Below are 25,645 nucleotides of genomic sequence, written 5' to 3'. Positions count from 1 at the left end.
CCGTTACTAAGAGGGAGGACGAGAAGCCCAAGAGGTGAAAATGGGCGCAGTTGGGAACGACCCCGACTTCCGTTTTCATTCCCCCTACGCACAGGTAAATGCTGTAGATTTTACAGTGCTTTGTAACCTTCATTTTCTTGATATACCCGTGTTGAAAGGGAGGCTTACTGTGTGAAGTCTCAAGTTGATACGTCCCTCTCTCTGGCTCATGGCAGCACCCCGACATCAAACTGCTCCTTTTTGGAAGTGCTAAGAGCTAAGATAATCTGAACCACGGACAATTGCTCCTGTGAACTGGGTTCAGATACTCAAGGAACACAGAGTTAAAAATCGCGCATAAAGATCACCCATCTCTTTCTTAATGAATTGACATGACGCTGATTCTGCATAAACGTGCCATGTTTATAGCTTCTGCTTACAGCAACTACCTGGATTTCTGTAAAGTCGGTTACTTAGGAGAAAGTCCTTCAAAATGGGTCCGTCCTCCAAAGAAATACTTCTAGTCCGCCTAGTAAAAATCCAAGGGTGGGTGTAGGGCTCTTCCTTCTTGCATCCGCTTCAGCATCAGGCACTGAGGCGTTGATGCCTGGGAGATGGGCTTTGGCTCCAGACCCCAGCGTGTCTCAGGGCATGGCCCACTTGTGCTGGCTACAGTCCAAAAGTGTGTGTGGGGGGGGGGGGGTTGGAGATGCTGCTCCTAGACCCAGCTCTTAAATGTCTGCACCCGAGTGAAACTTACCTTCAAATAGTCACGCTTGAAGATCCTTGGGTTTGTTTTCCTTTAAAAAACTACACAGAAACTCATTCGGAATTAACCCTCAACCTGGCATTTACAGCTCTCAGCTGGGATGGAGTTCACAGCCAGGACACGAACCTGAGTTTCTACTGGTCGCCCTAATACTGCTGTCCATGGACTACTCTATCACCTCCGCCATTAATTAAACACAAGAAGTTTGAAAAGAGGAGATTCACACTTAAGGCAGCCACTGGCCTATGGGAATCTAGTGTGACTTACCCACAAAGTCATTTTCCTCGTGAGGCTTCCAGGTGCCGACTGTCCCTGTGAAAAACCTCTTGGCTGTGACACTGTGTGCTCAGAACGGAGACGGGCGACAGGGTCACATCTGTTCTGCGGGTTTAGAGACAGGGTGTCACCGTTTGAGCTCAGAGGGCAACGGAGCACCACGCAGCCGCTCACTGCCCCCTTCCCTCCCAGCGCTGAGAAGGGGAAAATAAGCAAAGATGCTGCTCACCCCCCGCTTCCCCCCCAGCGCTGAGACAAAGGAAAGCAAAAGACCCACGAACTTGAGATAAGGACAAGGAGGGATGAGCTCAGCCTTTAAGGCACAGGCAAAAGACAGACTCGTTAAGGGAAGGAAAAAGGGATGCCAATTTAATACAGACACTAACACCACCACCCCTTAAACAGACAGAGTAGGACCGTGACAACCACTGCATCTTGAAAACACCTTTCCCCACCCCTCCTTTCTTCCCGGGCTCAGCTTTGCTCCCGGTACCCCCACCTCCCCCCGGCAGCGGCGCAGGGGGCAGTCAGTCCTGCTGCTTCTTCCGCCTCAGCGAAGAAAGGGGCAAGTCCCTTCAAACACACTCTTGAGTCTGCAAACAAAAGGGACTTTCTTCTGCGACTTGACGTTTCCAATGGGAATTGGAACAAAACGCGTTTTTGCCTCCTTTTGAAGTCCAAGTCTGACAAGTCTGTACAAGGATTACAAACTCCCAAATTTTTAGTTTTTCTCTTTTGGCTCGGAATCTTTCTGAGTTTTGCTTCTTACTCCTTATTTTCCCATAGACCCATGTCCTTCAAGACTAAGAGAGTACTAGTGTAAGATTTGCACTTGTCCTGCAGGTCTCATTTGAGATTGACCCCATTACCCCACTGTGCAGCAAAGGAAACTCAGTCACGTGTCAATTAAGCCACTAAAAACGTTTTTTTCTTCCCAGCATCTCATGAAAAGTCTGCAGGACAGTAAGTAGACTGCTTTACCCCTGTTCTTATCTAGGAACAGTTGTACCTCATGAAAGCTCCATTGACCTAACTCAAGATAACTTCAGAGATACCTGGAGCTTAACAGAACTTTAAACATAACTTTAAAGGTTCCTCAATATCAGAACGGGGGCCCACAAAACCTTAGTCCTATGTTCACAGCAGTACACCACGCTGTGTGTATCCATTCAGGCCATTTTTATTGTTCCATTTACAACATCTGAAAACTCTTTTCTCCCGCAGCAGAAGTACCACGACATCTCCTGTTTCTGGGAAAAACAACCCCGAGGCTGTCTGAGGATCAGCTGTGCTTTCCACCACAGCAAACCTCGGCACATCAATGGACTTTTTTTGCCACCTACTAACAGTGAGTAAAAATATCTTATCAACAATTTGTTCACTGGACTAAGTAAACACGCAAAAATGTCCTTCCGGTGCTTCCATCATCTAGACTGAGGTCAAGAAATGCACCGTGGCAAATCAGTCAGGTAAGATCTGCTATCGCAGCAAGGCCAAGGCAAAGCAAGGAATTGCACTGGCATTTGCATAGGGGCGCCACATTGATTTTTTTTAGCTGTCACGTTACGAATCTTCGTAGCTACCAGTTACGTGAAAGACGAAGCCACAAGCGGCACTTTAGATCCACGGAGTAAAAACGTTGCTTTACTTGGGTATTTGCTAGACGAAATCTCTCTAGCAGTCAGAATGGCCAGTAGGCAGGTAATCGTTTGAGAGCAACGAAAAGTTGCCTGTGTGGTGGGGGGAGGAGGTTGGCAGGGCCACTAGCAGCAGTAGCTGTTGATAGAGCACAACACGTTACGCGGATGAGACACCCCTTCTATAGGTAACGTCAGATTACAGTCCTCTGTGTGGAGATGTATGTCCAGTTCAGCGCTCTGAAAGCATTTTTCAGGCTTGAACATTGGATGCGGGCTACTGAAGTACAGCCAGACTTTGCAAGGCAGTACAACGTCTGAAAAATCAGAGTATTGATGGAAAAAAACACCGTTACAAGTGGGCGTCTTTTCTCCTTGGGCTTTTCTAAGAGGAGCTCTTGCCTACCAGGAGTCCTGGCAGACAGCCGGAACCTGGAATAGGGTAAGAGTCCAGGGTGGGGAACCAACACAGATGTCAGAAACTGGGCGGAAGCAGGCGTGACAGCAAGTCAGCATGACTTGCCATAGAAGCACCAACAAGCGGACTAAAATAGAGCTGGTCTTGGGCCTCCTCTCCAGAGCTGGAGACAGGTGTCCTAAGAGAAGTCCAGAAAGACCTCTACTCAGAAGCAAGCGCCTTGTGTTCCCGAAATCTTCTTAAACTCACAGAAGTTGGATTTGGCTTACAGTCCCCGGAGCTAGTTAATACCCGATTCTGGACACTGACAAAGGCTCTATCAAGTTCAAGTGCTGTATCTTACTTTCTCTTGCATGAGATACAACAAATCTCATCTGCAGTAGCGTTCTTAAAATGGCTTGAATCTCATCCACGTGCTGCTGCTCACAGGCAAGCAAGAGAGGCACAAGAATAGCAACCACGGCAATACAAGAAAATGCCCACGCTGCATCTTCTGCCTTTAAAACCCCAAAAAACATCCAATATCTTTAATGCAGTGCACGGAATCCTGCTTGTATCTAGAGCTGCACGTTGGTCGGCTTGAACGATACAAAGAGGCTCACCATCTTTCATCATTTTTCATTTCAGTCCCTTGCATTTCCCGGCTCTCAGAAAATGCTGTCCCAGTACCAAAAGAGTTTTGCTGCCAACATCACCGGTAGATACAAATTTCTACGGGAAAGAGTATCTTTTATGATTCTCCTCTGATTAAGTGTAAATCACTTTCAGGAACTTCATGGTCTTTCTCAAAATCAACACGTTGTACGCAGTAAAGAGAGGTGTGATTCAGAAAATGTTGACAGCAAGAAAAGCTCCCCAAGCTAAAAATGGGTAATCCTGGGCTTAGCGCTGCTAACTGCTTCAGAACTGATGCCACGGGCAGGGATACCGGCCTGCCTGTTCTTCAGCCTGTTTAAAATGTTCTCACAGGTGGGGTCCTAAACTCACTGACTCCCTGCAGCCCAGGTATTACTAATCACAGGGTTCCCTCTGTTGTCAATAACTGCAAAGGGACTGGAAGAATGAAGGTTACTGACTGAAATTAATCTCTCCACCAGCTGGAAGAGACACCCAGCCTTTCTCAAAGGCTGTAGAATGATCAAAATGTTCCTCTTCTCAGAAGGCTTCACTCAGCACTGCCTCACCTGTCCGTTCGGAGGAGCCGGTACCTGTGCTCTTCCCTGCTTTCTGCAGCTGCAAGATGCTCTTTTGCCAACCTCCGCAGGCGGCTTTCCCTAGAAGGCACAGTCTGTCTGTGTAACGATGCCTTCGGTGTGAGAAGGATTTCAGAACTACACCTGCTGGTCTCAACCTGGATTTCATATTCTAGTTCCCTCCTAACAAACACCATGTTCTTTTCTGCAGATGCCCCACTGCAACAGGGTAGCCAAGAAGAGATCCTGCACCCAGCCCCCCATCAAGAGCCACGCAGACATCAACAGCACATTCAACTGCCAATCCACCCTCCGCTCATCATAAACCTCGGGGATGAAGAGGACGACGAAGATGACGAGGAAGAGAACTGTAAACAACTTTTTTCTTTCTTTTACAAGGAAGTAGAATGGGGGGTTTTTGACACTTCACAGCTGATTGAGTCGAATAACCATTACAATTTTAGAAAAGAGTTGTTGACAAGTTTTTGAAAGAGTTTCCAGCTAATCCCCAAGTTATCGGAACCGGTAGTCACCAGATGTGAGTCAGGCAACATTTCCTAACTCCTGTGAAATGCCTGGCTGTATAGTTCAACAGCGGTATAATTCACAAACCTCTTTTTCATTAAATAGAGCTGAAGTCACAGGTTTGTTCACAAAAGATAGCGGTGTGACTTCAACTTCAATAATTTCTTCAACTGCTTGCCTAAACTCTGTGGGCAGTCTCATTTTATTACACAAAGTTATTCTTAAATCTAGCAAAGAGAATCCATACAACACTCTTCACATAAACTGAATGTCTATATGTTTTTATATACACACATACATATATACTTACTTAATTTTTTAAAACGTTGTTAAACTGTTGAATGTGTCTCACTCAGAGACACGAGATTCACAGGGAAGGAACGAATCGCACATTCCCGGAGAGGGAAAGCGAGAGCGCGACCTACTCTCACGTGCGCACTCCGCAGACTGCTGTGCTAGTTCTCAGGCAGCCACAAGCTGCTCCTCCCTTTCCCCTGCCCTTCAGGCTGGCCGGCAGGGCTGCCTGTTCAGGCTTCCTAACTCGGTTTCAGTGCGAGTAAGCCACGGGAACCTCAACAATATAACAAGTAGGGCTTTGCTAATCCTAGTAGCCTTACCTGAGACGGCCAACGAGCGCTCCCTTCGCCAGCTCTGCTGGCAGACATTGCAGGAGAGCAACTCCGGGCAGAGGTTTTGTGACAAGCACTCCCTGGTGACATGTTTCATCAGAAGATTGCCTTTGGGGGGTAAAAGAAGGATCATGAGTACTGAAGATCTTTTGGAATCAGTTTACAGCAACAAACATTTGCTTCTTAATATGTGTCCTGACTGCAAGTCCACTGCACTTGGAAATACCCAATAGCAAGGAATCCATTTTCTGGCCAGAAGCAGAGCTTGCACTCAGAAAAAAAAGAAGGACTGTGACCAAAGTGCATTTCCTTATGGTGGTTGCTTATTAAGAATTGCCGAACGTCTTTGTACAGCTGTCTAGTAACCCTTGAAAAATATTTCCTACAGATGTTCCTAACTGGGTGCCGAAGACCGATGCAGATATAGAAGAGGAAAGAGCAATAAAGGAAATATGCTACAAATCTGGTAAATACAAACTTAGTCACTCTTTCCTAAACAGCAGTGCCGCCAATATAGTAAACGTTGTCCTTTTTTTGGTTTGGTTTTTTCCCTTCCCTCTTGGGGTGTGTTTAGGAGAGTATTACAGGATTCAGCCCCCTCGCGAACACCAGTCTACAAACGCTGAGTCTTCACCTCGGGAAAAGGAGCTGTCACCCTCGGAAGCTACCAACCGAGACTTGCAGAAAGGCAAGTACTTTTCATCTGCTTGGACAATGGTTACCACTTTGAAAATTACTGTTACAGGGAGAAACTATCACAGAGTTTGCCCCTCCTCCCCACTTCTCAGATTTAGTGTCGATAAAAGACAGCATATTACAAAGAGCATAAAAACACTTCAGTAATTCCCCCCATCTCTCTCTCTCTCTCGTGTCACACACGTGGTGACTACCTGCATCGACTGTAGGTGCAAAAGGTACAAATGGGCTATTAACCCCACGTGTACTTTCCTGAGATACACAACATAGGTCTCGCATCTAGTTTTTCGTCACGATCAAGATTTGTGTAGCCTAGTTTTAGCAATGTAGTTTCCATTCCCCACCAGGCCGTGCAGGCACTCTTACGGGGCTATTTATTGCACCCTAAGACAGTGCCAAAGAAAGGGGAGACCAGTCCCTTTCCCAGAGGTGCTCTGGGCTCTCTGCTGGCTGTCTTGGCTGTCCAGATGATGAAATGCAGCCACACAACAAACTCTGCTGTAACTAAATTCAGATTAAATAAATACCCCCTTCAAGTGCCTTCCAAGAGATAGTAAGAGAGAGTTCCACTTTCTTTTGAATGCTAGGCTTTATCCAACATAAGGCAGGACAAAGAAATACAAATTCAGAAATACTTACCTCCTATATTTTGTTTCTCCTTCATTCTGGAGCAAGCGGCATGACTGAAAAAAAAAAAAAAAATCTGTATTAGTTCTTTTACCAAATAAGCAATAGTAGAATTCCATTTGAGGAGAGAGCATTATGTTCTGACTATAAAAACACACCAGACTCACCAGTAGAGCAGTCATCAGAAATTGCTGCACAGAAATATGACCTGCTACTTTCAATTAGAGAAGAAAAAAAAAACCAAACTTTTTTCACATTAGTGTCAATTTCAGGGATAAAATCTTGATAATGCTGTTTAATGTAACGCAGATTTGAGTAGGGTGATGCGCTGGTAAAAAATGGAATGGAAAAACTGTCTCCATTTCGAACCATGCAGCCTGAATTGTTCAACAGAATTGGGCAAAGTTATTTTCTTCTTCTTTCTGCATTTCACAGGTTTCTTATTAAATTGTTTTTATAAGCTATTTCTGTTGAATATTTCTATACGTTTAGACTACAGACAGGGAAATCCGTACGGAAGATACGGACACAGCTTGCCATATTTATCTGTATTTCTAATTAGATACGTTCAGAGAGAAGGACAGAGGTGCTTCCCCAGAGCATTTCTTCAAGTTGAGGTTTCACTCTTGAGGTTTTAGGTACGAGGGCGACATGCACCTTGAATCTGCCACATATTCCATCGGGTAGGATCCATCAATATCATTCATGAAAAGCGAGAAGCTGAAGAATGAGCAGGTGGCTGTAGCTGGTGCCTTACTTTGGAGCCGGGGTCTCCTTAACCTGCCTATTATGCTATTTCCTTAGAGAGCACGGCAGGTTACACACCAGGTGCTCGACTTGCACTCGGCAGGATCCAAAGAACTAACCAAAGAGAAAGAAGCATAGAAGATGAGAGGTTAAAGGCAACTGCACTAAACTAATCACCAGCTCCCAGAGGCGGGAGGAAGAGAATGGCAGTGCCGTTCCCTGTGCTTACCCACAAGCAGCTAAACCCTTCTTTCTCTTGCCTTTCCAGGTGATGGCAATACAATTCCTACAACATTTCGTAATGCAAAAAAAGAAGAGCAGCGTTCAGGAAGCAGAGTAGCAATTGAGGATATTCCCAGAACAGACCGCAGAGCCTTTGAACATGCAGGTAATGTACTTCAGCACTGGCTTCTCATTGCTGAGCATCGTGTGCTAAATAAAAATCACTGAATGTATTTGGACTGGGCTACCCACAAAGAACAATTTTTTAATCTCGTTTTCCAGCCAGGATGTCAATTCCTGAAGAACAGCACAACAGTTTTGTTTGGTTTTTCCCTTTTAGGAATTCACACTTCAAACCCCAGAGTAAAACCAAGCTACCAGCAAAGGGCTCAAAGGAAGGGGGATGAAACTGATTCTTCTCGTCTGTGTGTCACACAAACGGGCAGAAAGTCTTCTGTCCCACCTCCAGAACCTCGAAGGAAGGCCTATGTCGTCTACCGTAGCGTCACTGCCAATCAAGAACCAAAGTTCAGTGAAGCTACAGGTGGGCTCCTGCTTACACTGCATTCTTAAAACGCCTCAAACGTGCCTGTCCGTGTTGTGCTGCTTTCGATTGGTCCCTGCAGGTGAAAATTCAGTTATTTATGCCTGAATATGGACAAGAGTCCATTTGATCCAGCACCGTTTTCACAAACAGACTGCCGCAGTATCCACAGACAGAAACGTGAAGCTTTATAAAGCTTTACAATTTGTCAGGCAGAATAGTCATGAACACTAATTTAGCACCTCCGTAGCAGAAAGCCACTTCTCCGCCCCACAAGCAGGCATGAATGCAATCATGTGCCACGGTGCACAAACATACCGATCCCCACTTCTTACAGCATCTTTTAGGTCTTGTTCAAACTCCTGCCAGCAATTTAAATGCAGCATAAATGTTTGCGATTTATGTTCATTTTGTTCACATTATTTACGTGGGACAGAGGACTGAATTCCTTCTTCCTGCCATTCATTCAGGATGCTATTTCCCTTCACCTCTTTTCCACCTGTCCTCTCGATAGCACCCGCTCTGTCATAAAGTTGACAAGAAGCCTACAGGTGGGATTCCGAGTCTTGTATCCTTCTGGCAATCTGTCTTGGATGTAACCATAAACGTACAGCTTTTGCTTTACTGATCGGCATTTTTGTCCTAAGAGCAACCAGCAGCATTTTTGCTACCTTTCTTTTCAGCAGTACCCGAGCCACACGGTCCGAGATGCCCCAAGCAAAACAATCACCTCGACACAAAGACAAGACTTGGCACCCAAACGCAAAACTACGGTAATACTTACGTGTAGTGTATAAACTGACAACTTCAGGATTATTGTGGAATTAATCATTTGAATTAACGGAATTAAGGTGGCATTAAAAGAACACCAGAGGATTAATAATATTCATTTTTCAGCCCGTTTTACTGAGAAGGGTTAGTCCTCGGGCAGCGTACTCTGATGCAAAATCAACTGCCCAGCACAAAAACACAATACTGCCTTGTGCCTTCTTCACAAGCAGGGATAAGACAGGACATTGCCTTATGGACTCCTTTAATCTAAAAGCAATTGATGCCTTCGGGCAGATTTCCAACACAGGAACGTCCCCTTTGTTGCAGTCAAGGATGTCCATGGCGGGATCGCCTCATTGGGAAGGTCCTGTGAGCCCCCTGGGAACGCTGCGAGATTACCAATGAGCTTTAAACGACTAGAGAGGGAGTCTGTACTCAATACTAGCTGGTATTTCAGAGCTGCTGTGGGATTCACCCCATGCATTCATTGCTCCTTCAGCTAACGTCATACTGAATTCACCTATCAGGCTCAGGGAGTCTTTCCTGCCATTGCAGCTGAAATTAAGAAACAATGTCTGTGTGTTTTCTACAGACAAATATCATCAGGATCCTCCAACTCACCGACCTGGAGGAAAAGAAATCCACACGGAAAAACACGCTCTCACTTCAAAACCACCATTCAGGTAGGTAACTGCTCGATACAATTCCCTCTTTCCAGTAAAAGCACCAGGTCCCTCCCCACCTGTGTTTCAGACCCCCCAGTCGGCCCCGCTGTCAGTGCTGCCCTGAGCTGACCCAGGGCACTTCCACACGCAGCACTGGGCCATTCGGATTCCCGTCAGAGACGCAAATCCTCTTGAGGCACCACGGAGATGCAAAGCACCTCAACCCACCTTCGGGAATCCCTCGCCAGCCTTGCTACCAGTTCTGGTTTCTTTGTGCAACCACCACACGCTTCTCAAGCATCTGCTTGGGAAGGTTTACGAGGAAAAATACTCGCGTGGAACCTTTTGAAACATGGGTGGATTATATTAGGATGAAATGATTTTTTTTTCTGTTGCTTCTACAAGCGTTGAAAGCGTACTTCTGAAAATGCTTCTGAGAGAGCGTGTTGTTTTATTCTAGGAAATGACGCACAAAATGGTCTGTCTCTCTATTTTGACAGCAGAGCCAAGAAGACATGCGAGTCAACACAAAAGGAGAAAGCCAACCTACACGGGAGAAAGAGATGAAGCGAGTGCTTCCATCGACAAGAAAAATCAAAGTTGAAACAAGGCAATGAGCAACCGGAAAATCCAAAGATGATTAAATTACAAAGTCTGAAAATCCCGTCTAGGAAGTGCACTAGAACGTTCAAAACTTCAACAGCCTTCGATAGATGTACAAAGTTTAATCTGTTATGAAAATCTGACAGCTCAATTTATTTGTACAGACTATGTTTTAAGGCATAATTCCTGTTACGAATAAATACTGTTGGTTTCCCTTAGCAGTCTCAGAGACCTTTTAATGTAAACAACAATAAGTGATGCATTCTAGAAAGTGCAGTTAGGCCTCACTCTCCTTAACCGAGAGAAGAATAGAAAAATCTAGAGTATCCGGTTTAGCTGACAGTTAGAAAATGGGAAAAAAAAAAACAGACAAGAAACACCTTTTTGAAATCAAGGACTAAGCGTCTTGAAAATGTTTCCTCCCCTCTAACTAGACATCGCCGTTTCAAATTGTAGTACCCGATGCCTTGCGGCAACACGGTCTACGTTGTCTGCCTGAGGCAATTTAAAATCGTACTCAGAGGGATACTGTGTCCAGTTAGATAAGGCCTGGCCTAGCCCTTATCTAAGAGCGCAGCGACAGGTTCTCAGGTGAACGTCCTTTCTGTCTGACAGTGGAAATGACGAATAGACTTGGCTTCTTTGGGAAAATCCTGTCAGAGCTCAAATGACCAAAACGGGCTGACTTTTCCACGGACGGGAGGTGCAGGGTGTGCTGGGCCATAGTCGCAGGCCCATTCAGTGCTGCACAACTTGGGCCTCCCAGCATCTGAATGGCTGTAGGATTAGCTACACTGCCCTCCTTTCCTTTTAAATGGCATCTCAGAAAAACAGCAGCTGAAGAGATGCTTTACACAATCCGAGGGCCTTTCCAAACCGGGATCATAAAGAACTAGCACCTCCCGATGCAATTTCACCCACCTCCCCATCCCAAAAAGCCACCCCAACAAGCCAAAGCCAAAAGAAAATCATTTTCTAGCATCTTAACATGCCCACATGCCCAGCACAGGATCGGGCTGACTGACAGGCCCAGCTCAAGGGAAAGACACCGACCTTGGTGCCCGCAGGCTTGTTTCTCTCGCGTATTCTCACTCCTCTCTCCGGATGCCGCTGCTGCCCAGCAGTTTTCCCCCCTTCTTAAATATGTTATCCCAGAGGCGCTCCCACCGTCGCTCATGGGCTCAGCCCGGGCCGGCAGCGGGGCCATCTTGGAGCCGCCTGGCACTGCCTCTGTCGCACACGCGGGGAAGCTTCTGGCAGCTTCTCACAGAAGCCACCCCTGCAGCCCCTCCGCTACCAAAACCGTGTCACGCAAACACAATACAGAATTAATTCTTCCTGACCGTACCTTCTTCTGTGCCTCCTTCACGCAGAGCTGTCCCCCTACAAAGAGCCCCTGGGTGCAAAGCTCTTGGCAGGGTTAACACTTCCTTCCCATGGCTGCTGCTGCCCACTGACACTTCATCCTTCACGGCCCTCACCTGCTTGCCCGAATTTTCCTTCTATGCTATGAACCACTAGTCCTCTGTCCTGAATTCTGCCTTGTATCTCCCTCCCTTCTCTTGGGCTTCATCTCTATCGTATTACTCTTTAACCTCTCTTTTGAGGTTGCGGATCCTTTCCCTTTCTGCCCTTGCTTTTATGGTTTACTCCAAAGTTCCCAGCTTTTGCCCTAACGGTGCTCTCAAGTGCTCACCTCCGAGTCACTGATGTCAGTCAGCGGGGTTAAATGGGACCCCAGGACCTGAGGAGAACAGGATGCCTCACCGTCTTCCAACACTAAAACTCCGTTTTTCCCCCTAGCTAGCTGCTTTTTGTGCAGGGGCAGCCCAGGACCTCAACGGGATCAGAGGTGGTAATTAGGGACACAAGTGTACGCTGTTCTTTCTGCTTTAGCCGTGCCAGTGGACATCGCGGAAGCAAGAAGCAGCTCTGCACCCCGACAGTGTAAGCAGTGAACAGCTAACCGTCCACTAACAGGAAACAGCAACTTTCTCAACCCAAAGAGGGAGGTAGAGTAAGAGAAACATTGGCTGCAAGGATTTTGATTAAGAAACAGTCAAAGAATAAAGTTTGCCTCTGTGCTAGCCAACATTTGTTCCCAAGAACACAGTTCCTACGGCAAGAAGTTGGGGACTATTTAAGCCCCGCCAAATGGGTTTGTTCCCTTTGACGTTAAAGAAACACCACAACGGGAGACTCTCTGAAACGGTCCCATTTTCCCTACTTTACTCGGCAGCAATGCAGAAAAAGGAAGGTGTTCAAGCTGGACAGGTTACAGAGCGCCATGATGTTGACGTCACGCGCTGGACGTGCCCTCGGCAACCCCTGGAAGGTAACATTCCAAACCACCTAGCAACTGCCTTCGTCGGTTCAACAAGCCTGCAGAAGGTACCACCTCCTGCCTTCAAGCGTCTTTCGCTGTCGGCTGGAGTTTTTCTTTCAAGAAAGAAGCAGAGCTAAGGTTCTGAAGGTCCAGTTTTTGAGAGAAAACTACTGCTTTCAGGACAAGATTGCCTGCCGTTACTAAGAGGGAGGACGAGAAGCCCAAGAGGTGAAAATGGGCGCAGTTGGGAACGACCCCGACTTCCGTTTTCATTCCCCCTACGCACAGGTAAATGCTGTAGATTTTACAGTGCTTTGTAACCTTCATTTTCTTGATATACCCGTGTTGAAAGGGAGGCTTACTGTGTGAAGTCTCAAGTTGATACGTCCCTCTCTCTGGCTCATGGCAGCACCCCGACATCAAACTGCTCCTTTTTGGAAGTGCTAAGAGCTAAGATAATCTGAACCACGGACAATTGCTCCTGTGAACTGGGTTCAGATACTCAAGGAACACAGAGTTAAAAATCGCGCATAAAGATCACCCATCTCTTTCTTAATGAATTGACATGACGCTGATTCTGCATAAACGTGCCATGTTTATAGCTTCTGCTTACAGCAACTACCTGGATTTCTGTAAAGTCGGTTACTTAGGAGAAAGTCCTTCAAAATGGGTCCGTCCTCCAAAGAAATACTTCTAGTCCGCCTAGTAAAAATCCAAGGGTGGGTGTAGGGCTCTTCCTTCTTGCATCCGCTTCAGCATCAGGCACTGAGGCGTTGATGCCTGGGAGATGGGCTTTGGCTCCAGACCCCAGCGTGTCTCAGGGCATGGCCCACTTGTGCTGGCTACAGTCCAAAAGTGTGTGTGGGGGGGGGGGGGGTTGGAGATGCTGCTCCTAGACCCAGCTCTTAAATGTCTGCACCCGAGTGAAACTTACCTTCAAATAGTCACGCTTGAAGATCCTTGGGTTTGTTTTCCTTTAAAAAACTACACAGAAACTCATTCGGAATTAACCCTCAACCTGGCATTTACAGCTCTCAGCTGGGATGGAGTTCACAGCCAGGACACGAACCTGAGTTTCTACTGGTCGCCCTAATACTGCTGTCCATGGACTACTCTATCACCTCCGCCATTAATTAAACACAAGAAGTTTGAAAAGAGGAGATTCACACTTAAGGCAGCCACTGGCCTATGGGAATCTAGTGTGACTTACCCACAAAGTCATTTTCCTCGTGAGGCTTCCAGGTGCCGACTGTCCCTGTGAAAAACCTCTTGGCTGTGACACTGTGTGCTCAGAACGGAGACGGGCGACAGGGTCACATCTGTTCTGCGGGTTTAGAGACAGGGTGTCACCGTTTGAGCTCAGAGGGCAACGGAGCACCACGCAGCCGCTCACTGCCCCCTTCCCTCCCAGCGCTGAGAAGGGGAAAATAAGCAAAGATGCTGCTCACCCCCCGCTTCCCCCCCAGCGCTGAGACAAAGGAAAGCAAAAGACCCACGAACTTGAGATAAGGACAAGGAGGGATGAGCTCAGCCTTTAAGGCACAGGCAAAAGACAGACTCGTTAAGGGAAGGAAAAAGGGATGCCAATTTAATACAGACACTAACACCACCACCCCTTAAACAGACAGAGTAGGACCGTGACAACCACTGCATCTTGAAAACACCTTTCCCCACCCCTCCTTTCTTCCCGGGCTCAGCTTTGCTCCCGGTACCCCCACCTCCCCCCGGCAGCGGCGCAGGGGGCAGTCAGTCCTGCTGCTTCTTCCGCCTCAGCGAAGAAAGGGGCAAGTCCCTTCAAACACACTCTTGAGTCTGCAAACAAAAGGGACTTTCTTCTGCGACTTGACGTTTCCAATGGGAATTGGAACAAAACGCGTTTTTGCCTCCTTTTGAAGTCCAAGTCTGACAAGTCTGTACAAGGATTACAAACTCCCAAATTTTTAGTTTTTCTCTTTTGGCTCGGAATCTTTCTGAGTTTTGCTTCTTACTCCTTATTTTCCCATAGACCCATGTCCTTCAAGACTAAGAGAGTACTAGTGTAAGATTTGCACTTGTCCTGCAGGTCTCATTTGAGATTGACCCCATTACCCCACTGTGCAGCAAAGGAAACTCAGTCACGTGTCAATTAAGCCACTAAAAACGTTTTTTTCTTCCCAGCATCTCATGAAAAGTCTGCAGGACAGTAAGTAGACTGCTTTACCCCTGTTCTTATCTAGGAACAGTTGTACCTCATGAAAGCTCCATTGACCTAACTCAAGATAACTTCAGAGATACCTGGAGCTTAACAGAACTTTAAACATAACTTTAAAGGTTCCTCAATATCAGAACGGGGGCCCACAAAACCTTAGTCCTATGTTCACAGCAGTACACCACGCTGTGTGTATCCATTCAGGCCATTTTTATTGTTCCATTTACAACATCTGAAAACTCTTTTCTCCCGCAGCAGAAGTACCACGACATCTCCTGTTTCTGGGAAAAACAACCCCGAGGCTGTCTGAGGATCAGCTGTGCTTTCCACCACAGCAAACCTCGGCACATCAATGGACTTTTTTTGCCACCTACTAACAGTGAGTAAAAATATCTTATCAACAATTTGTTCACTGGACTAAGTAAACACGCAAAAATGTCCTTCCGGTGCTTCCATCATCTAGACTGAGGTCAAGAAATGCACCGTGGCAAATCAGTCAGGTAAGATCTGCTATCGCAGCAAGGCCAAGGCAAAGCAAGGAATTGCACTGGCATTTGCATAGGGGCGCCACATTGATTTTTTTTAGCTGTCACGTTACGAATCTTCGTAGCTACCAGTTACGTGAAAGACGAAGCCACAAGCGGCACTTTAGATCCACGGAGTAAAAACGTTGCTTTACTTGGGTATTTGCTAGACGAAATCTCTCTAGCAGTCAGAATGGCCAGTAGGCAGGTAATCGTTTGAGAGCAACGAAAAGTAGCCTGTGTGGTGGGGGGAGGAGGTTGGCAGGGCCACTAGCAGCAGTAGCTGTTGATAGAGCACAACACGTTACGCGGATGAGACACCCCTTCTATAGGTAACGTCAGATTACAGTCCTCTGTGTGGAGATGTATGTCCAGTTCAGCGCTCTGAAAGCATTTTTCAGGCTTGAACATTGGATGCGGGCTACTGAAGTACAGCCAGACTTTGCAAGGCAGTACAACGTCTGAAAAATCAGAGTATTGATGGAAAAAAACACCGTTACAAGTGGGCGTCTTTTCTCCTTGGGCTTTTCTAAGAGGAGCTCTTGCCTACCAGGAGTCCTGGCAGACAGCCGGAACCTGGAATAGGGTAAGAGTCCAGGGTGGGGAACCAACACAGATGTCAGAAACTGGGCGGAAGCAGGCGTGACAGCAAGTCAGCATGACTTGCCATAGAAGCACCAACAAGCGGACTAAAATAGAGCTGGTCTTGGGCCTCCTCTCCAGAGCTGGAGACAGGTGTCCTAAGAGAAGTCCAGAAAGACCTCTACTCAGAAGCAAGCGCCTTGTGTTCCCGAAATCTTCTTAAACTCACAGAAGTTGGATTTGGCTTACAGTCCCCGGAGCTAGTTAATACCCGATTCTGGACACTGACAAAGGCTCTATCAAGTTCAAGTGCTGTATCTTACTTTCTCTTGCATGAGATACAACAAATCTCATCTGCAGTAGCGTTCTTAAAATGGCTTGAATCTCATCCACGTGCTGCTGCTCACAGGCAAGCAAGAGAGGCACAAGAATAGCAACCACGGCAATACAAGAAAATGCCCACGCTGCATCTTCTGCCTTTAAAACCCCAAAAAACATCCAATATCTTTAATGCAGTGCACGGAATCCTGCTTGTATCTAGAGCTGCACGTTGGTCGGCTTGAACGATACAAAGAGGCTCACCATCTTTCATCATTTTTCATTTCAGTCCCTTGCATTTCCCGGCTCTCAGAAAATGCTGTCCCAGTACCAAAAGAGTTTTGCTGCCAACATCACCGGTAGATACAAATTTCTACGGGAAAGAGTATCTTTTATGATTCTCCTCTGATTAAGTGTAAATCACTTTCAGGAACTTCATGGTCTTTCTCAAAATCAACACGTTGTACGCAGTAAAGAGAGGTGTGATTCAGAAAATGTTGACAGCAAGAAAAGCTCCCCAAGCTAAAAATGGGTAATCCTGGGCTTAGCGCTGCTAACTGCTTCAGAACTGATGCCACGGGCAGGGATACCGGCCTGCCTGTTCTTCAGCCTGTTTAAAATGTTCTCACAGGTGGGGTCCTAAACTCACTGACTCCCTGCAGCCCAGGTATTACTAATCACAGGGTTCCCTCTGTTGTCAATAACTGCAAAGGGACTGGAAGAATGAAGGTTACTGACTGAAATTAATCTCTCCACCAGCTGGAAGAGACACCCAGCCTTTCTCAAAGGCTGTAGAATGATCAAAATGTTCCTCTTCTCAGAAGGCTTCACTCAGCACTGCCTCACCTGTCCGTTCGGAGGAGCCGGTACCTGTGCTCTTCCCTGCTTTCTGCAGCTGCAAGATGCTCTTTTGCCAACCTCCGCAGGCGGCTTTCCCTAGAAGGCACAGTCTGTCTGTGTAACGATGCCTTCGGTGTGAGAAGGATTTCAGAACTACACCTGCTGGTCTCAACCTGGATTTCATATTCTAGTTCCCTCCTAACAAACACCATGTTCTTTTCTGCAGATGCCCCACTGCAACAGGGTAGCCAAGAAGAGATCCTGCACCCAGCCCCCCATCAAGAGCCACGCAGACATCAACAGCACATTCGACTGCCAATCCACCCTCCGCTCATCATAAACCTCGGGGATGAAGAGGACGACGAAGATGACGAGGAAGAGAACTGTAAACAACTTTTTTCTTTCTTTTACAAGGAAGTAGAAGGGGGGGTTTTTGACACTTCACAGCTGATTGAGTCGAATAACCATTACAATTTTAGAAAAGAGTTGTTGACAAGTTTTTGAAAGAGTTTCCAGCTAATCCCCAAGTTATCGGAACCGGTAGTCACCAGATGTGAGTCAGGCAACATTTCCTAACTCCTGTGAAATGCCTGGCTGTATAGTTCAACAGCGGTATAATTCACAAACCTCTTTTTCATTAAATAGAGCTGAAGTCACAGGTTTGTTCACAAAAGATAGCGGTGTGACTTCAACTTCAATAATTTCTTCAACTGCTTGCCTAAACTCTGTGGGCAGTCTCATTTTATTACACAAAGTTATTCTTAAATCTAGCAAAGAGAATCCATACAACACTCTTCACATAAACTGAATGTCTATATGTTTTTATATACACACATACATATATACTTACTTAATTTTTTAAAACGTTGTTAAACTGTTGAATGTGTCTCACTCAGAGACACGAGATTCACAGGGAAGGAACGAATCGCACATTCCCGGAGAGGGAAAGCGAGAGCGCGACCTACTCTCACGTGCGCACTCCGCAGACTGCTGTGCTAGTTCTCAGGCAGCCACAAGCTGCTCCTCCCTTTCCCCTGCCCTTCAGGCTGGCCGGCAGGGCTGCCTGTTCAGGCTTCCTAACTCGGTTTCAGTGCGAGTAAGCCACGGGAACCTCAACAATATAACAAGTAGGGCTTTGCTAATCCTAGTAGCCTTACCTGAGACGGCCAACGAGCGCTCCCTTCGCCAGCTCTGCTGGCAGACATTGCAGGAGAGCAACTCCGGGCAGAGGTTTTGTGACAAGCACTCCCTGGTGACATGTTTCATCAGAAGATTGCCTTTGGGGGGTAAAAGAAGGATCATGAGTACTGAAGATCTTTTGGAATCAGTTTACAGCAACAAACATTTGCTTCTTAATATGTGTCCTGACTGCAAGTCCACTGCACTTGGAAATACCCAATAGCAAGGAATCCATTTTCTGGCCAGAAGCAGAGCTTGCACTCAGAAAAAAAAGAAGGACTGTGACCAAAGTGCATTTCCTTATGGTGGTTGCTTATTAAGAATTGCCGAACGTCTTTGTACAGCTGTCTAGTAACCCTTGAAAAATATTTCCTACAGATGTTCCTAACTGGGTGCCGAAGACCGATGCAGATATAGAAGAGGAAAGAGCAATAAAGGAAATATGCTACAAATCTGGTAAATACAAACTTAGTCACTCTTTCCTAAACAGCAGTGCCGCCAATATAGTAAACGTTGTCCTTTTTTTGGTTTGGTTTTTTCCCTTCCCTCTTGGGGTGTGTTTAGGAGAGTATTACAGGATTCAGCCCCCTCGCGAACACCAGTCTACAAACGCTGAGTCTTCACCTCGGGAAAAGGAGCTGTCACCCTCGGAAGCTACCAACCGAGACTTGCAGAAAGGCAAGTACTTTTCATCTGCTTGGACAATGGTTACCACTTTGAAAATTACTGTTACAGGGAGAAACTATCACAGAGTTTGCCCCTCCTCCCCACTTCTCAGATTTAGTGTCGATAAAAGACAGCATATTACAAAGAGCATAAAAACACTTCAGTAATTCCCCCCATCTCTCTCTCTCTCTCGTGTCACACACGTGGTGACTACCTGCATCGACTGTAGGTGCAAAAGGTACAAATGGGCTATTAACCCCACGTGTACTTTCCTGAGATACACAACATAGGTCTCGCATCTAGTTTTTCGTCACGATCAAGATTTGTGTAGCCTAGTTTTAGCAATGTAGTTTCCATTCCCCACCAGGCCGTGCAGGCACTCTTACGGGGCTATTTATTGCACCCTAAGACAGTGCCAAAGAAAGGGGAGACCAGTCCCTTTCCCAGAGGTGCTCTGGGCTCTCTGCTGGCTGTCTTGGCTGTCCAGATGATGAAATGCAGCCACACAGCAAACTCTGCTGTAACTAAATTCAGATTAAATAAATACCCCCTTCAAGTGCCTTCCAAGAGATAGTAAGAGAGAGTTCCACTTTCTTTTGAATGCTAGGCTTTATCCAACGTAAGGCAGGACAAAGAAATACAAATTCAGAAATACTTACCTCCTATATTTTGTTTCTCCTTCATTCTGGAGCAAGCGGCATGACTGAAAAAAAAAAAAAAAAATCTGTATTAGTTCTTTTACCAAATAAGCAATAGTAGAATTCCATTTGAGGAGAGAGCATTATGTTCTGACTATAAAAACACACCAGACTCACCAGTAGAGCAGTCATCAGAAATTGCTGCACAGAAATATGACCTGCTACTTTCAATTAGAGAAGAAAAAAAAAAACCAAACTTTTTTCACATTAGTGTCAATTTCAGGGATAAAATCTTGATAATGCTGTTTAATGTAACGCAGATTTGAGTAGGGTGATGCGCTGGTAAAAAATGGAATGGAAAAACTGTCTCCATTTCGAACCATGCAGCCTGAATTGTTCAACAGAATTGGGCAAAGTTATTTTCTTCTTCTTTCTGCATTTCACAGGTTTCTTATTAAATTGTTTTTATAAGCTATTTCTGTTGAATATTTCTATACGTTTAGACTACAGACAGGGAAATCCGTACGGAAGATACGGACACAGCTTGCCATATTTATCTGTATTTCTAATTAGATACGTTCAGAGAGAAGGACAGAGGTGCTTCCCCAGAGCATTTCTTCAAGTTGAGGTTTCACTCTTGAGGTTTTAGGTACGAGGGCGACATGCACCTTGAATCTGCCACATATTCCATCGGGTAGGATCCATCAATATCATTCATGAAAAGCGAGAAGCTGAAGAATGAGCAGGTGGCTGTAGCTGGTGCCTTACTTTGGAGCCGGGGTCTCCTTAACCTGCCTATTATGCTATTTCCTTAGAGAGCACGGCAGGTTACACACCAGGTGCTCGACTTGCACTCGGCAGGATCCAAAGAACTAACCAAAGAGAAAGAAGCATAGAAGATGAGAGGTTAAAGGCAACTGCACTAAACTAATCACCAGCTCCCAGAGGCGGGAGGAAGAGAATGGCAGTGCCGTTCCCTGTGCTTACCCACAAGCAGCTAAACCCTTCTTTCTCTTGCCTTTCCAGGTGATGGCAATACAATTCCTACAACATTTCGTAATGCAAAAAAAGAAGAGCAGCGTTCAGGAAGCAGAGTAGCAATTGAGGATATTCCCAGAACAGACCGCAGAGCCTTTGAACATGCAGGTAATGTACTTCAGCACTGGCTTCTCATTGCTGAGCATCGTGTGCTAAATAAAAATCACTGAATGTATTTGGACTGGGCTACCCACAAAGAACAATTTTTTAATCTCGTTTTCCAGCCAGGATGTCAATTCCTGAAGAACAGCACAACAGTTTTGTTTGGTTTTTCCCTTTTAGGAATTCACACTTCAAACCCCAGAGTAAAACCAAGCTACCAGCAAAGGGCTCAAAGGAAGGGGGATGAAACTGATTCTTCTCGTCTGTGTGTCACACAAACGGGCAGAAAGTCTTCTGTCCCACCTCCAGAACCTCGAAGGAAGGCCTATGTCGTCTACCGTAGCGTCACTGCCAATCAAGAACCAAAGTTCAGTGAAGCTACAGGTGGGCTCCTGCTTACACTGCATTCTTAAAACGCCTCAAACGTGCCTGTCCGTGTTGTGCTGCTTTCGATTGGTCCCTGCAGGTGAAAATTCAGTTATTTATGCCTGAATATGGACAAGAGTCCATTTGATCCAGCACCGTTTTCACAAACAGACTGCCGCAGTATCCACAGACAGAAACGTGAAGCTTTATAAAGCTTTACAATTTGTCAGGCAGAATAGTCATGAACACTAATTTAGCACCTCCGTAGCAGAAAGCCACTTCTCCGCCCCACAAGCAGGCATGAATGCAATCATGTGCCACGGTGCACAAACATACCGATCCCCACTTCTTACAGCATCTTTTAGGTCTTGTTCAAACTCCTGCCAGCAATTTAAATGCAGCATAAATGTTTGCGATTTATGTTCATTTTGTTCACATTATTTACGTGGGACAGAGGACTGAATTCCTTCTTCCTGCCATTCATTCAGGATGCTATTTCCCTTCACCTCTTTTCCACCTGTCCTCTCGATAGCACCCGCTCTGTCATAAAGTTGACAAGAAGCCTACAGGTGGGATTCCGAGTCTTGTATCCTTCTGGCAATCTGTCTTGGATGTAACCATAAACGTACAGCTTTTGCTTTACTGATCGGCATTTTTGTCCTAAGAGCAACCAGCAGCATTTTTGCTACCTTTCTTTTCAGCAGTACCCGAGCCACACGGTCCGAGATGCCCCAAGCAAAACAATCACCTCGACACAAAGACAAGACTTGGCACCCAAACGCAAAACTACGGTAATACTTACGTGTAGTGTATAAACTGACAACTTCAGGATTATTGTGGAATTAATCATTTGAATTAACGGAATTAAGGTGGCATTAAAAGAACACCAGAGGATTAATAATATTCATTTTTCAGCCCGTTTTACTGAGAAGGGTTAGTCCTCGGGCAGCGTACTCTGATGCAAAATCAACTGCCCAGCACAAAAACACAATACTGCCTTGTGCCTTCTTCACAAGCAGGGATAAGACAGGACATTGCCTTATGGACTCCTTTAATCTAAAAGCAATTGATGCCTTCGGGCAGATTTCCAACACAGGAACGTCCCCTTTGTTGCAGTCAAGGATGTCCATGGCGGGATCGCCTCATTGGGAAGGTCCTGTGAGCCCCCTGGGAACGCTGCGAGATTACCAATGAGCTTTAAACGACTAGAGAGGGAGTCTGTACTCAATACTAGCTGGTATTTCAGAGCTGCTGTGGGATTCACCCCATGCATTCATTGCTCCTTCAGCTAACGTCATACTGAATTCACCTATCAGGCTCAGGGAGTCTTTCCTGCCATTGCAGCTGAAATTAAGAAACAATGTCTGTGTGTTTTCTACAGACAAATATCATCAGGATCCTCCAACTCACCGACCTGGAGGAAAAGAAATCCACACGGAAAAACACGCTCTCACTTCAAAACCACCATTCAGGTAGGTAACTGCTCGATACAATTCCCTCTTTCCAGTAAAAGCACCAGGTCCCTCCCCACCTGTGTTTCAGACCCCCCAGTCGGCCCCGCTGTCAGTGCTGCCCTGAGCTGACCCAGGGCACTTCCACACGCAGCACTGGGCCATTCGGATTCCCGTCAGAGACGCAAATCCTCTTGAGGCACCACGGAGATGCAAAGCACCTCAACCCACCTTCGGGAATCCCTCGCCAGCCTTGCTACCAGTTCTGGTTTCTTTGTGCAACCACCACACGCTTCTCAAGCATCTGCTTGGGAAGGTTTACGAGGAAAAATACTCGCGTGGAACCTTTTGAAACATGGGTGGATTATATTAGGATGAAATGATTTTTTTTTCTGTTGCTTCTACAAGCGTTGAAAGCATACTTCTGAAAATGCTTCTGAGAGAGCGTGTTGTTTTATTCTAGGAAATGACGCACAAAATGGTCTGTCTCTCTATTTTGACAGCAGAGCCAAGAAGACATGCGAGTCAACACAAAAGGAGAAAGCCAACCTACACGGGAGAAAGAGATGAAGCGAGTGCTTCCATCGACAAGAAAAATCAAAGTTGAAACAAGGCAATGAGCAACCGGAAAATCCAAAGATGATTAAATTACAAAGTCTGAAAATCCCGTCTAGGAAGTGCACTAGAACGTTCAAAACTTCAACAGCCTTCGATAGATGTACAAAGTTTAATCTGTTATGAAAATCTGACAGCTCAATTTATTTGTACAGACTATGTTTTAAGGCATAATTCCTGTTACGAATAAATACTGTTGGTTTCCCTTAGCAGTCTCAGAGACCTTTTAATGTAAACAACAATAAGTGATGCATTCTAGAAAGTGCAGTTAGGCCTCACTCTCCTTAACCGAGAGAAGAATAGAAAAATCTAGAGTATCCGGTTTAGCTGACAGTTAGAAAATGGGAAAAAAAAAAACAGACAAGAAACACCTTTTTGAAATCAAGGACTAAGCGTCTTGAAAATGTTTCCTCCCCTCTAACTAGACATCGCCGTTTCAAATTGTAGTACCCGATGCCTTGCGGCAACACGGTCTACGTTGTCTGCCTGAGGCAATTTAAAATCGTACTCAGAGGGATACTGTGTCCAGTTAGATAAGGCCTGGCCTAGCCCTTATCTAAGAGCGCAGCGACAGGTTCTCAGGTGAACGTCCTTTCTGTCTGACAGTGGAAATGACGAATAGACTTGGCTTCTTTGGGAAAATCCTGTCAGAGCTCAAATGACCAAAACGGGCTGACTTTTCCACGGACGGGAGGTGCAGGGTGTGCTGGGCCATAGTCGCAGGCCCATTCAGTGCTGCACAACTTGGGCCTCCCAGCATCTGAATGGCTGTAGGATTAGCTACACTGCCCTCCTTTCCTTTTAAATGGCATCTCAGAAAAACAGCAGCTGAAGAGATGCTTTACACAATCCGAGGGCCTTTCCAAACCGGGATCATAAAGAACTAGCACCTCCCGATGCAATTTCACCCACCTCCCCATCCCAAAAAGCCACCCCAACAAGCCAAAGCCAAAAGAAAATCATTTTCTAGCATCTTAACATGCCCACATGCCCAGCACAGGATCGGGCTGACTGACAGGCCCAGCTCAAGGGAAAGACACCGACCTTGGTGCCCGCAGGCTTGTTTCTCTCGCGTATTCTCACTCCTCTCTCCGGATGCCGCTGCTGCCCAGCAGTTTTCCCCCCTTCTTAAATATGTTATCCCAGAGGCGCTCCCACCGTCGCTCATGGGCTCAGCCCGGGCCGGCAGCGGGGCCATCTTGGAGCCGCCTGGCACTGCCTCTGTCGCACACGGGGGGAAGCTTCTGGCAGCTTCTCACAGAAGCCACCCCTGCAGCCCCTCCGCTACCAAAACCGTGTCACGCAAACACAATACAGAATTAATTCTTCCTGACCGTACCTTCTTCTGTGCCTCCTTCACGCAGAGCTGTCCCCCTACAAAGAGCCCCTGGGTGCAAAGCTCTTGGCAGGGTTAACACTTCCTTCCCATGGCTGCTGCTGCCCACTGACACTTCATCCTTCACGGCCCTCACCTGCTTGCCCGAATTTTCCTTCTATGCTATGAACCACTAGTCCTCTGTCCTGAATTCTGCCTTGTATCTCCCTCCCTTCTCTTGGGCTTCATCTCTATCGTATTACTCTTTAACCTCTCTTTTGAGGTTGCGGATCCTTTCCCTTTCTGCCCTTGCTTTTATGGTTTACTCCAAAGTTCCCAGCTTTTGCCCTAACGGTGCTCTCAAGTGCTCACCTCCGAGTCACTGATGTCAGTCAGCGGGGTTAAATGGGACCCCAGGACCTGAGGAGAACAGGATGCCTCACCGTCTTCCAACACTAAAACTCCGTTTTTCCCCCTAGCTAGCTGCTTTTTGTGCAGGGGCAGCCCAGGACCTCAACGGGATCAGAGGTGGTAATTAGGGACACAAGTGTACGCTGTTCTTTCTGCTTTAGCCGTGCCAGTGGACATCGCGGAAGCAAGAAGCAGCTCTGCACCCCGACAGTGTAAGCAGTGAACAGCTAACCGTCCACTAACAGGAAACAGCAACTTTCTCAACCCAAAGAGGGAGGTAGAGTAAGAGAAACATTGGCTGCAAGGATTTTGATTAAGAAACAGTCAAAGAATAAAGTTTGCCTCTGTGCTAGCCAACATTTGTTCCCAAGAACACAGTTCCTACGGCAAGAAGTTGGGGACTATTTAAGCCCCGCCAAATGGGTTTGTTCCCTTTGACGTTAAAGAAACACCACAACGGGAGACTCTCTGAAACGGTCCCATTTTCCCTACTTTACTCGGCAGCAATGCAGAAAAAGGAAGGTGTTCAAGCTGGACAGGTTACAGAGCGCCATGATGTTGACGTCACGCGCTGGACGTGCCCTCGGCAACCCCTGGAAGGTAACATTCCAAACCACCTAGCAACTGCCTTCGTCGGTTCAACAAGCCTGCAGAAGGTACCACCTCCTGCCTTCAAGCGTCTTTCGCTGTCGGCTGGAGTTTTTCTTTCAAGAAAGAAGCAGAGCTAAGGTTCTGAAGGTCCAGTTTTTGAGAGAAAACTACTGCTTTCAGGACAAGATTGCCTG

At 46.4% G+C, this 25,645-nt stretch overlaps 2 pseudogenes; both read left to right on the top strand.

Moving 5' to 3' along the window:
- Positions 1-40: 40 nt before the first annotated feature.
- Positions 41-12,764, top strand: LOC141952884 (uncharacterized protein C12orf50 homolog; annotated as a pseudogene).
- A 97-nt stretch (positions 12,765-12,861) lies between these two features.
- LOC141952880 (uncharacterized protein C12orf50 homolog) lies at positions 12,862-25,588 on the top strand (annotated as a pseudogene).
- The last annotated feature ends 57 nt before the right edge of the window (positions 25,589-25,645 follow it).

Source organism: Strix uralensis, chromosome 1 (assembly GCF_047716275.1).
Source record: "Strix uralensis isolate ZFMK-TIS-50842 chromosome 1, bStrUra1, whole genome shotgun sequence".
NCBI classification, from domain to species: Eukaryota; Metazoa; Chordata; class Aves; order Strigiformes; family Strigidae; genus Strix; species Strix uralensis.
The sequence above is the reverse complement of the archived record's forward strand: the minus strand, read 5'-3'. Positions and strand labels throughout refer to the sequence as shown.